The sequence below is a fragment of the Sceloporus occidentalis genome, unplaced genomic scaffold, assembly GCF_023333645.1.
Source record: "Sceloporus occidentalis isolate IW3139 unplaced genomic scaffold, rSceOcc1.0.p SCAF_19, whole genome shotgun sequence".
NCBI classification, from domain to species: Eukaryota; Metazoa; Chordata; class Lepidosauria; order Squamata; family Phrynosomatidae; genus Sceloporus; species Sceloporus occidentalis.
In genome coordinates this window covers 12,271,745-12,285,512 of record NW_028316999.1, presented here as the reverse complement: position 1 = coordinate 12,285,512, position 13,768 = coordinate 12,271,745, and the positions used below count along the sequence as shown (strand labels likewise).

The following is a 13,768-nucleotide window of genomic DNA, read 5'->3' as shown; positions in this document are numbered from 1 at the left end:
TATATGTCAGTACCAGGATTTTAAATTTAATTCTAAAGGCAATTGGGAGCCAGTGGAGGGTTTCACAGAGTGGGGAAGCAGAAGAGGAGCGTCGTGCAAGGAAGATAAGCCTAGCAGCGACAGTTGAATGCCAACCAGAAGAGTGTTGCAGTAGCCAAGACGGGAAATGATAAGTGAATGAACCAGAGTTTTTGTGGATTCTTGGGTGAGGAATGGGCGGACACGAGAGATGTTTTTTAGGTGCAAGCGTCAGGATCTGGCGAGGGACCGAATGTGAGGGATGTAAGTTTGTTTTATTAGGGGTTAGCACTGGAGAAAAGGATAAAAGGTGGTGGTCAGACAGAGGGAAGGGGTAGATGGAGAAATCTGAAAGGGAGCATGATCTGGAGAAAACCAGATCAAGTGAGTGTCCCTCAGTGTGCGTCTATTGAGAGAGACCAGAGGAGGATGTCGGGGAGAGGAGTTTGGAGCTAGCAGAGTTGTTAGATATATCTAAAGGAATGTTAAAGTCACCCAGAATAAGGCAGGGGATATTAGGAAAGAGGAAGAAAGGGAGCCAGGCAGTCAAATAACTGTGAGGTAGGGCCTGGAGGGCGATATATGACAGCAATTTGAAGAGAGAGTGGAGAGAAAAGATGGATTGTGTGAACTTCAAAGGAACAGAATGAGAGGGAGGGAGGGCTTGGTATATGCTGGAAGGTGCAGTCAGGTGAGAGAAGGATGCCTACACCACCACCCTTTCTGCCATCAGGCCTAGGAGTGTGGCATCCTGTTATCTATGAAATCAAAGAGTATTTTGTGGGGGGAAAAAATCTGAGCTTTTGGCATACAAAGAGGAATTAATCCAGCCCCAAAATGCCTTACCAACGATTAATGCATATTAAAGTACATAGGACCTACTTGAATATTTTGGGGTTTTGTTTACGTGAAAGAAAAGGAATAAACACCTGCTGGAGACACTGCGGCTCCAGAGCTGTTCAATGGAACGCATCTCCAGCAAGGCAAAAAGCTCAGGGCGGGGAAACAGCGCAAACGAATTCTGATTAATCGCTCTATGCTTTTGCATAAAAAACAGGAAAATAATAGGCGACCCTCGGCTATCACAAACATCAAAAGACATATCGTGGCTAGAGTTTAACTTTAACCAATCTAGACCTTAGTTGGTTTTTCTCCACACTGTCCATCTCTCATTGTAGTGTAAAATAATTTAACCAACAAACTTTAAACAGAGTTTAAACACAGGTTTACTTTGAATCTACTTAAAATACATTCTGGGAACCTTTTATACCTTTCACTTTCCCCAAGTCCTACGTTTTGCAGTTCCATACACTAAAACATATGCCACGATGTTTCAAGATTACAGATTTAAGACATTAATATATGCGTCAAAAAACTTCAAGGGGCAGGGAAATGACTAGATAATGCTGCCTGTTCCACAGTGAGACAGATCTCAGCTTCCCTGAAGTAAACTAAATCACTAAAAAATTGCACTAATAAAACAATGTATCTCATTAGTTTATGAAACTGTTAGTATACGGTCAGCTGAGGAGAGTTCAAATATTCCAATATACTGATATGAATTTTGAAACAGCTGCCTCAGCGAAAAAGCTGCATGGGTAAATCAATGTCAGGTTTGAACAGTATCAATGTATCTATTACTTATACAGCTAAGCCTTTCTCCTAGCCGGTTTTGGTGGCTTCCACCCTGCATACACACATAAGCCGCAGAAATGAAGTCTTTCTGCGTGACACATTTTTTCTACTCTGCAATCTTGTGGTGTGGTGAAAATGTCATTAGGATGTAAGCCCCAAAAGGTAGACCGGCATGAACATACAGGCAACCTTGGGCAGGGCACCTAGATGGTAGGGGCACCTCTGCCAGGATGTCTGTTGGATTAGTAAGGCGGTATACACGAGGAGGCTCCAAAAGCAGAGTTAGCCACAATGGACTAAATGACCTGACTAAACTTTAATTGATCTTAATGGTGTAAAACCAAATAAACACACTGGACAAGTAAAGCAAAAACAAAACCTTATAGCAAGGGTATTTAACCCTCTCAATGCTGACCCAGTGAGTTTGTCAAGTTCTGTGAATAATAGACTTCAACCAACTTAGAATTATAAGAGGCAAATGAGCCCAATTTCCGAGTTGCTGAGATCCTTGCATACTGTTAAGGGATTTCTGCCAAAGCAATAATTGGGCATTCAGTACTGTTCTGGGATCTCCACCAACTTAAATTAGAAACATGTGTCTGTAATTTTACACTTTAGATACCTCTTTCTACAGTCCCTTTGGTCTAACTGCTGGTAAAGTGGTTTGGCTGCTCTCAAAGCAAACCCTTGTGGTTTCATTACGTGATATGGTCCTTACATGCATTTTGGCTCATACCCTTTATTATCTTTTAGTCAACCACTGAATTGTGCCACACAGATTTTTCTGACTACAACCAGATTTTATGACTTAAAGGGTATGTAATTTAATGTATGTATATATATATATATATATATATATATAGAGAGAGAGAGAGAGAGAGAGAGAGAGAGAGAGAAAGAGAGAGAGAGATAAATATATATATATAGATAGATAGATAGATAGATAGATAGTTTAATAAGCTTCTCATAACTGTTATGTCAGTTTATCTTAATAAAAAGCAAGGTGCCCCTCCCCCGTAGGTGCTGGCATGTGCCCTGCTCTCCCTGTCATGACAGCAGTGCTATTGTGACATCATCAGAGCATAATAACCTCGCACTGGGCGTGGAGCTTCAGTACTAGAGGAGACAGCAAGCTACTTGTAGTGACTGAACCTCCAGTAGTGCAAAAGATTAGTAAAGAGACTGACTTTTATTTCTTAATTTTGACCCATTTCTCCTCCTGCTTTTGTGATCGCTGAGTGAGGCAAGTCAGGGCAGATATTGTTGCAAAAAAACAACTGACAAGATGGGGACAACACTAGGTCCCTGGGAATGGATGTGTACCTGCTGCAAAACCACATGTGGCCTATGCCGGAGTACCTGCCCCTGCGCCTGTTCCTGCAACTGTCCTTGCTCCTGCAAGTGCCCCTGCAAGCGCAAGTGCCCCTGCGACTGCCCCTGCGACTGCCCGCGGGACTGCGACTGCCCCCGCGACTGCCCCTGTGACTGCTCCCGCAATTGCTTGTCAAACCTGTGCCCTGAAGAAGTGAAGGTCGAGGAAGTGAGCGCCGAGGATTACATTGACGAGGACAAAAAGGAGGTGAGAGCCCAACTCCGAGAGGACAATGCGGTGAAATCTTCTCTGAGGAGCTGTGGCGCCTTCACCTTTGGGTTGATTCTCACCGCCATGTATGCGGCCATCGTCCTCTTTGTGAAGAACTATAACCTGAAGTACTGCATCGTGTCCTCAGTGGTCATCTGCATCCTCCTCACCCTCGGCATGGCCTTCTTCATGAAGATGCGGGTCACAGTGTTCCTTATGCTGCCCCAGCTCTTCTCAATTGAGGGGAAGACCATCGTGCTCCTGGTCGCCTTCTCGCTGGCCTTACAGGGACCTGCAGCCAACACCTTGGAGAATTTCCGGCGCTCATCTGAGTCCGTGTCCTGCGGCGTGGAACTGGCCATGAACCAGACCAAGGAGCTCCTGGAAAAAGTTAAAAGGCCGTTAGTGAGTGCGCTGGATATTCTGAAGAACATCGGCCAGAGGCTGAAAGGGGTGGCCGATCGGGCCAGAAAGTTCTTCAAGACGGTGACAGACGGAGTGAAGCACATTGGACGCGTGCTGCGGAATGTGTGGCGTTTTATCGCCAATATCGGGGAGGTCTGTAACGAGGAACTGGAAGTTCCCTATCTAAAGTGCAGGAAAATATTTGACACGGCGCGGAATCAGTGCTTCCAGGTGATGTCATTCTTGTCATTCCTGTGCTACATTGTGGACGCCTTCAAACCGCTGTGTGGACTGGCTAAAACCGTTACAATCCTATGCCTCCTGCCAAAGTATCTCCAGAAATATGTCCGAAAGCATGTGAAAAACCCCATCATCAACATGCTCCGCAACATCAAGGACAAGTTTGAGTTTAACGTGACGGTTATTCACGACTTCGACATAAACCTGAACTCCAGCAAGAGCATCAAGCAGGTGGCAGTCGGCATAATGAGCGAAGTGCAGAGCACACTGAACCCCTATCTGGATGTGCTCAGCATGTTCAGCTATTCAATGACATTTGTTTGCCTCTTCATCTACATCATGGCCGCTCGGTACCAGCGCAAGTACCTCTATGAAGATAACCACGACAATATCTACATAACACGGTCCTTCATAGAGCTGGACGTGATGAGAGCCAAGCAAGGGCGCAGAACCCTCCTGCCCCTTTCCGCCAGAGAGGCCTACAACTTCATCCTGCCAGGTTCGCTTTACCTGACCAAACGTGAGAGGAAGGGATATTCTTTTGACATCATCAACGTCTTCCGAAATGTTCTGGTGGTCGCATTCATGATGGTGATGGACTTCATCATCTACTGGGTGCTGGACATGGTGTATTACCTGCTGCAAGCGGACGTGGTTGCCAGAGCTCCGGTGACGTTCTCTGTGCTGATCAACGGCTCCGGTTATGCCAGCGAAATCTTCTCCAATGTGGTGTCTGCGTTTGACATCCTTCAGAGAGGGAACTTGACAGTTTTGTCAAAGAAATGCCTAGTGGCTCCGTCCGCCCCAGACTTTAAAGGATACATACTCATAGGCTCAATGTATGGCCTGTGCTTCCTCATTGCGATATTTGGCGTCTACATACGGAGGCTGCAGCGCGTAATCTGTGCCTATTATTACCCATCCCGGGAGCAGGAGCGCATCTGTTTTCTTTACAACAACTTGATAACCAAACGCACAAACATTGAGGACTCCTTGATCAGGAGCGTGAGGATGAATGCAGAGGACGGGGGGCACTCTAGCTTCCTGCAGGTCCTAGCGGCAAAACTCCCCGGGTGCCGCTGGTTTGCCCAGCTGTTGGGCACCAATGAGCAGTACTGCATGGCATGTGCCAAGATAATCACTGGCAGCGAGGGGCAGGACTGCCTGGCCTGCATCACCCCAGGCTGTAAAGGGATGTACTGCAGGGGCTGCTTTGAGATCCTTGATAACATCTGCACAATTTGTATGGCTCCACTGGCATACTCTGAGGCTATCGAAGAGGAGGTCGACTCCAGTGACGAAGAACAGGTCCACCTCTGGATCGATGCCATGAAAACCATGAAGGCTGAAGAGAAAGGAAAGAGGAAGAAGCTGAAAGAGTTTGTGAAGGATCGCCTCAAACAGGTTCTCCGTAGCCAGGGTAGCAGAGCAGCGTTAGGCGAGAAGCTCCTGGAGAAGTATAAGGAGGAGGTCCGTGGCAGGGAGGAAGATGAGAGCTCAGGAATCAGTGAGGTTGAATCCAGTGAGGACTCTGAAGATACAGATTTTGAATATCAGAACTCAACAGAGGTCACCGACTCTTCAGATTCTGAGGACCACACGGCCCCCCCATTCACAAAGTGGACAGAAGCACGAAGGAAGAGGGATCTGGTCACCCCCGCGCGGCAGAAGCCACCCAATAGGAGAGGGCGGCGGGCGGTGAAGAATGGAGGTGGAAACTAGAATGGAATTCAGAACTATACCCACCCCTTCTTCTACCTAAATTTCCTTTGTAATCCCTTCACCACCAAGTGAATCGGCTTGCATCCTGTTCCTGCTGCATAAAAGTCTGAGTGAACTTCAAGGCTTTTTTATATGGGCACATGGGAAAGAAGACACCGACACATCAAAGAAGCTGGACACTTTCTCTGGAGCTCTCAGTGAAGAAAACGCACAGCGTAGAGGGTTAAGATCAGAATTATGACCTTCAACGAATCCAGAAACTTTTAAGTGATCCAGATTTTGAACGTGGCAACCACCAAAAGTGTCGGCGTCCTTTTAGACAGTTTAGACCACTGTTTTTTGCGCCTTTCACTCTTAAATAAATTTTGACTTTGGCTTTGGGAAAACAAATAGCAGGTTTCTTTTAAGACATTTTAAATGTTCTTTTTTTTTTTTTTTTTTTTAAGAAAACTAACAAAAAAGGATTAATATTTCAGGTCTACTGTACGTATTCCTTTCAATATTTAATGTCCCCAGATGTCAGTCATTACTGCAAACTGAATGCCCAATCCATTCTTACGACAAGAAGCTAGCACTTTAGGTCAGTATTGCTGACAGTAGATCGTCTATACCTACTGAATATAGAACTAGACTGATGCATCATTTTCAAAGCCATTCGCATCTGGGAGGTATTTAGTTTTGCTGGCTTTAATCGCCAAATTCACAGGTTTCAGCATCTCTTTAAATTTTAATGCTACCGAAAAATATATAATGGGAAAACTAAAACGAAAATTACCCGAATGGTCAATTCCCGCATTCAGATTCAATGGTCATGTTGTAGTATAAGCTGCATAGCATAGTCCCAGATGTTTATGAGTACTAATGTGTACTGCTTCTATTTAAATTGTAGTAGATATGAACATAGGGATAAAAAAAAAAAGATGGGGTGCAAGTCACATTTTACCACTATAGCTCATTCCCCATTATTATTATTATTATTATTATCTTTTATTTATATAGCGCCAACAGTTTACGCAGCGCTTAATACAGTACATGAATTCAAGGGAAATGACAAGACAAGAATTGACAGAGAGAGCCCTGCTCGCAAGCTTACAATCTTGAGGGAATGGGGTGACAAACATAAGGCACAGAGAAAGGGTGAGAGGTAGTGTGGTGGTTGTATCAATGACAAGGAAGTTCTAGCAGCTAAGATGGTATGCTTCTCTGAAGAAGTGGGTTTTGAGATGTTTCTTGAATGTCGGGAGGGAGGGTGAATGCTGAAGGTTCCTTGGGAGTAGATTCCAGAGATATATGGCAGCTCGAGTGAAATCTTGTAGACGGGAAAAGGAAGAGGTGATAAGTAAGGAGGAGAGCCTTAGCCCATAGGAAGAACGTAGGGATCGAGTAGGAGAGTATTTGCTAATGAGGTCAGAAATGTATGGAGGGACCGTATTATGGATGGCCTTATATGTCAGTACCAGGATTTTAAATTTAATTCTAAAGGCAATTGGGAGCCAGTGGAGGGTTTCACAGAGTGGGGAAGCAGAAGAGGAGCGTCGTGCAAGGAAGATAAGCCTAGCAGCGACAGTTGAATGCCAACCAGAAGAGTGTTGCAGTAGCCAAGACGGGAAATGATAAGTGAATGAACCAGAGTTTTTGTGGATTCTTGGGTGAGGAATGGGCGGACACGAGAGATGTTTTTTAGGTGCAAGCGTCAGGATCTGGCGAGGGACCGAATGTGAGGGATGTAAGTTTGTTTTATTAGGGGTTAGCACTGGAGAAAAGGATAAAAGGTGGTGGTCAGACAGAGGGAAGGGGTAGATGGAGAAATCTGAAAGGGAGCATGATCTGGAGAAAACCAGATCAAGTGAGTGTCCCTCAGTGTGCGTCTATTGAGAGAGACCAGAGGAGGATGTCGGGGAGAGGAGTTTGGAGCTAGCAGAGTTGTTAGATATATCTAAAGGAATGTTAAAGTCACCCAGAATAAGGCAGGGGATATTAGGAAAGAGGAAGAAAGGGAGCCAGGCAGTCAAATAACTGTGAGGTAGGGCCTGGAGGGCGATATATGACAGCAATTTGAAGAGAGAGTGGAGAGAAAAGATGGATTGTGTGAACTTCAAAGGAACAGAATGAGAGGGAGGGAGGGCTTGGTATATGCTGGAAGGTGCAGTCAGGTGAGAGAAGGATGCCTACACCACCACCCTTTCTGCCATCAGGCCTAGGAGTGTGGCATCCTGTTATCTATGAAATCAAAGAGTATTTTGTGGGGGGAAAAAATCTGAGCTTTTGGCATACAAAGAGGAATTAATCCAGCCCCAAAATGCCTTACCAACGATTAATGCATATTAAAGTACATAGGACCTACTTGAATATTTTGGGGTTTTGTTTACGTGAAAGAAAAGGAATAAACACCTGCTGGAGACACTGCGGCTCCAGAGCTGTTCAATGGAACGCATCTCCAGCAAGGCAAAAAGCTCAGGGCGGGGAAACAGCGCAAACGAATTCTGATTAATCGCTCTATGCTTTTGCATAAAAAACAGGAAAATAATAGGCGACCCTCGGCTATCACAAACATCAAAAGACATATCGTGGCTAGAGTTTAACTTTAACCAATCTAGACCTTAGTTGGTTTTTCTCCACACTGTCCATCTCTCATTGTAGTGTAAAATAATTTAACCAACAAACTTTAAACAGAGTTTAAACACAGGTTTACTTTGAATCTACTTAAAATACATTCTGGGAACCTTTTATACCTTTCACTTTCCCCAAGTCCTACGTTTTGCAGTTCCATACACTAAAACATATGCCACGATGTTTCAAGATTACAGATTTAAGACATTAATATATGCGTCAAAAAACTTCAAGGGGCAGGGAAATGACTAGATAATGCTGCCTGTTCCACAGTGAGACAGATCTCAGCTTCCCTGAAGTAAACTAAATCACTAAAAAATTGCACTAATAAAACAATGTATCTCATTAGTTTATGAAACTGTTAGTATACGGTCAGCTGAGGAGAGTTCAAATATTCCAATATACTGATATGAATTTTGAAACAGCTGCCTCAGCGAAAAAGCTGCATGGGTAAATCAATGTCAGGTTTGAACAGTATCAATGTATCTATTACTTATACAGCTAAGCCTTTCTCCTAGCCGGTTTTGGTGGCTTCCACCCTGCATACACACATAAGCCGCAGAAATGAAGTCTTTCTGCGTGACACATTTTTTCTACTCTGCAATCTTGTGGTGTGGTGAAAATGTCATTAGGATGTAAGCCCCAAAAGGTAGACCGGCATGAACATACAGGCAACCTTGGGCAGGGCACCTAGATGGTAGGGGCACCTCTGCCAGGATGTCTGTTGGATTAGTAAGGCGGTATACACGAGGAGGCTCCAAAAGCAGAGTTAGCCACAATGGACTAAATGACCTGACTAAACTTTAATTGATCTTAATGGTGTAAAACCAAATAAACACACTGGACAAGTAAAGCAAAAACAAAACCTTATAGCAAGGGTATTTAACCCTCTCAATGCTGACCCAGTGAGTTTGTCAAGTTCTGTGAATAATAGACTTCAACCAACTTAGAATTATAAGAGGCAAATGAGCCCAATTTCCGAGTTGCTGAGATCCTTGCATACTGTTAAGGGATTTCTGCCAAAGCAATAACTGGGCATTCAGTACTGTTCTGGGATCTCCACCAACTTAAATTAGAAACATGTGTCTGTAATTTTACACTTTAGATACCTCTTTCTACAGTCCCTTTGGTCTAACTGCTGGTAAAGTGGTTTGGCTGCTCTCAAAGCAAACCCTTGTGGTTTCATTACGTGATATGGTCCTTACATGCATTTTGGCTCATACCCTTTATTATCTTTTAGTCAACCACTGAATTGTGCCACACAGATTTTTCTGACTACAACCAGATTTTATGACTTAAAGGGTATGTAATTTAATGTATGTATATATATATATATATATATATATATATAGAGAGAGAGAGAGAGAGAGAGAGAGAGAAAGAGAGAGATAAATATATATATATATAGATAGATAGATAGATAGATAGATAGATAGATAGATAGTTTAATAAGCTTCTCATAACTGTTATGTCAGTTTATCTTAATAAAAAGCAAGGTGCCCCTCCCCCGTAGGTGCTGGCATGTGCCCTGCTCTCCCTGTCATGACAGCAGTGCTATTGTGACATCATCAGAGCATAATAACCTCGCACTGGGCGTGGAGCTTCAGTACTAGAGGAGACAGCAAGCTACTTGTAGTGACTGAACCTCCAGTAGTGCAAAAGATTAGTAAAGAGACTGACTTTTATTTCTTAATTTTGACCCATTTCTCCTCCTGCTTTTGTGATCGCTGAGTGAGGCAAGTCAGGGCAGATATTGTTGCAAAAAAACAACTGACAAGATGGGGACAACACTAGGTCCCTGGGAATGGATGTGTACCTGCTGCAAAACCACATGTGGCCTATGCCGGAGTACCTGCCCCTGCGCCTGTTCCTGCAACTGTCCTTGCTCCTGCAAGTGCCCCTGCAAGCGCAAGTGCCCCTGCGACTGCCCCTGCGACTGCCCGCGGGACTGCGACTGCCCCCGCGACTGCCCCTGTGACTGCTCCCGCAATTGCTTGTCAAACCTGTGCCCTGAAGAAGTGAAGGTCGAGGAAGTGAGCGCCGAGGATTACATTGACGAGGACAAAAAGGAGGTGAGAGCCCAACTCCGAGAGGACAATGCGGTGAAATCTTCTCTGAGGAGCTGTGGCGCCTTCACCTTTGGGTTGATTCTCACCGCCATGTATGCGGCCATCGTCCTCTTTGTGAAGAACTATAACCTGAAGTACTGCATCGTGTCCTCAGTGGTCATCTGCATCCTCCTCACCCTCGGCATGGCCTTCTTCATGAAGATGCGGGTCACAGTGTTCCTTATGCTGCCCCAGCTCTTCTCAATTGAGGGGAAGACCATCGTGCTCCTGGTCGCCTTCTCGCTGGCCTTACAGGGACCTGCAGCCAACACCTTGGAGAATTTCCGGCGCTCATCTGAGTCCGTGTCCTGCGGCGTGGAACTGGCCATGAACCAGACCAAGGAGCTCCTGGAAAAAGTTAAAAGGCCGTTAGTGAGTGCGCTGGATATTCTGAAGAACATCGGCCAGAGGCTGAAAGGGGTGGCCGATCGGGCCAGAAAGTTCTTCAAGACGGTGACAGACGGAGTGAAGCACATTGGACGCGTGCTGCGGAATGTGTGGCGTTTTATCGCCAATATCGGGGAGGTCTGTAACGAGGAACTGGAAGTTCCCTATCTAAAGTGCAGGAAAATATTTGACACGGCGCGGAATCAGTGCTTCCAGGTGATGTCATTCTTGTCATTCCTGTGCTACATTGTGGACGCCTTCAAACCGCTGTGTGGACTGGCTAAAACCGTTACAATCCTATGCCTCCTGCCAAAGTATCTCCAGAAATATGTCCGAAAGCATGTGAAAAACCCCATCATCAACATGCTCCGCAACATCAAGGACAAGTTTGAGTTTAACGTGACGGTTATTCACGACTTCGACATAAACCTGAACTCCAGCAAGAGCATCAAGCAGGTGGCAGTCGGCATAATGAGCGAAGTGCAGAGCACACTGAACCCCTATCTGGATGTGCTCAGCATGTTCAGCTATTCAATGACATTTGTTTGCCTCTTCATCTACATCATGGCCGCTCGGTACCAGCGCAAGTACCTCTATGAAGATAACCACGACAATATCTACATAACACGGTCCTTCATAGAGCTGGACGTGATGAGAGCCAAGCAAGGGCGCAGAACCCTCCTGCCCCTTTCCGCCAGAGAGGCCTACAACTTCATCCTGCCAGGTTCGCTTTACCTGACCAAACGTGAGAGGAAGGGATATTCTTTTGACATCATCAACGTCTTCCGAAATGTTCTGGTGGTCGCATTCATGATGGTGATGGACTTCATCATCTACTGGGTGCTGGACATGGTGTATTACCTGCTGCAAGCGGACGTGGTTGCCAGAGCTCCGGTGACGTTCTCTGTGCTGATCAACGGCTCCGGTTATGCCAGCGAAATCTTCTCCAATGTGGTGTCTGCGTTTGACATCCTTCAGAGAGGGAACTTGACAGTTTTGTCAAAGAAATGCCTAGTGGCTCCGTCCGCCCCAGACTTTAAAGGATACATACTCATAGGCTCAATGTATGGCCTGTGCTTCCTCATTGCGATATTTGGCGTCTACATACGGAGGCTGCAGCGCGTAATCTGTGCCTATTATTACCCATCCCGGGAGCAGGAGCGCATCTGTTTTCTTTACAACAACTTGATAACCAAACGCACAAACATTGAGGACTCCTTGATCAGGAGCGTGAGGATGAATGCAGAGGACGGGGGGCACTCTAGCTTCCTGCAGGTCCTAGCGGCAAAACTCCCCGGGTGCCGCTGGTTTGCCCAGCTGTTGGGCACCAATGAGCAGTACTGCATGGCATGTGCCAAGATAATCACTGGCAGCGAGGGGCAGGACTGCCTGGCCTGCATCACCCCAGGCTGTAAAGGGATGTACTGCAGGGGCTGCTTTGAGATCCTTGATAACATCTGCACAATTTGTATGGCTCCACTGGCATACTCTGAGGCTATCGAAGAGGAGGTCGACTCCAGTGACGAAGAACAGGTCCACCTCTGGATCGATGCCATGAAAACCATGAAGGCTGAAGAGAAAGGAAAGAGGAAGAAGCTGAAAGAGTTTGTGAAGGATCGCCTCAAACAGGTTCTCCGTAGCCAGGGTAGCAGAGCAGCGTTAGGCGAGAAGCTCCTGGAGAAGTATAAGGAGGAGGTCCGTGGCAGGGAGGAAGATGAGAGCTCAGGAATCAGTGAGGTTGAATCCAGTGAGGACTCTGAAGATACAGATTTTGAATATCAGAACTCAACAGAGGTCACCGACTCTTCAGATTCTGAGGACCACACGGCCCCCCCATTCACAAAGTGGACAGAAGCACGAAGGAAGAGGGATCTGGTCACCCCCGCGCGGCAGAAGCCACCCAATAGGAGAGGGCGGCGGGCGGTGAAGAATGGAGGTGGAAACTAGAATGGAATTCAGAACTATACCCACCCCTTCTTCTACCTAAATTTCCTTTGTAATCCCTTCACCACCAAGTGAATCGGCTTGCATCCTGTTCCTGCTGCATAAAAGTCTGAGTGAACTTCAAGGCTTTTTTATATGGGCACATGGGAAAGAAGACACCGACACATCAAAGAAGCTGGACACTTTCTCTGGAGCTCTCAGTGAAGAAAACGCACAGCGTAGAGGGTTAAGATCAGAATTATGACCTTCAACGAATCCAGAAACTTTTAAGTGATCCAGATTTTGAACGTGGCAACCACCAAAAGTGTCGGCGTCCTTTTAGACAGTTTAGACCACTGTTTTTTGCGCCTTTCACTCTTAAATAAATTTTGACTTTGGCTTTGGGAAAACAAATAGCAGGTTTCTTTTAAGACATTTTAAATGTTCTTTTTTTTTTTTTTTTTTTAAGAAAACTAACAAAAAAGGATTAATATTTCAGGTCTACTGTACGTATTCCTTTCAATATTTAATGTCCCCAGATGTCAGTCATTACTGCAAACTGAATGCCCAATCCATTCTTACGACAAGAAGCTAGCACTTTAGGTCAGTATTGCTGACAGTAGATCGTCTATACCTACTGAATATAGAACTAGACTGATGCATCATTTTCAAAGCCATTCGCATCTGGGAGGTATTTAGTTTTGCTGGCTTTAATCGCCAAATTCACAGGTTTCAGCATCTCTTTAAATTTTAATGCTACCGAAAAATATATAATGGGAAAACTAAAACGAAAATTACCCGAATGGTCAATTCCCGCATTCAGATTCAATGGTCATGTTGTAGTATAAGCTGCATAGCATAGTCCCAGATGTTTATGAGTACTAATGTGTACTGCTTCTATTTAAATTGTAGTAGATATGAACATAGGGATAAAAAAAAAAAGATGGGGTGCAAGTCACATTTTACCACTATAGCTCATTCCCCATTATTATTATTATTATTATTATCTTTTATTTATATAGCGCCAACAGTTTACGCAGCGCTTAATACAGTACATGAATTCAAGGGAAATGACAAGACAAGAATTGACAGAGAGAGCCCTGCTCGCAAGCTTACAATCTTGAGGGAATGGGGTGAC

The 13,768-nt window shown here is 45.1% G+C and overlaps 2 pseudogenes; both read left to right on the top strand.

Moving 5' to 3' along the window:
* Positions 1-2,938: 2,938 nt before the first annotated feature.
* On the top strand, positions 2,939-5,602 carry LOC149302428 (DC-STAMP domain-containing protein 2 pseudogene; annotated as a pseudogene).
* A 4,388-nt stretch (positions 5,603-9,990) lies between these two features.
* LOC149302427 (DC-STAMP domain-containing protein 2 pseudogene) lies at positions 9,991-12,654 on the top strand (annotated as a pseudogene).
* The last annotated feature ends 1,114 nt before the right edge of the window (positions 12,655-13,768 follow it).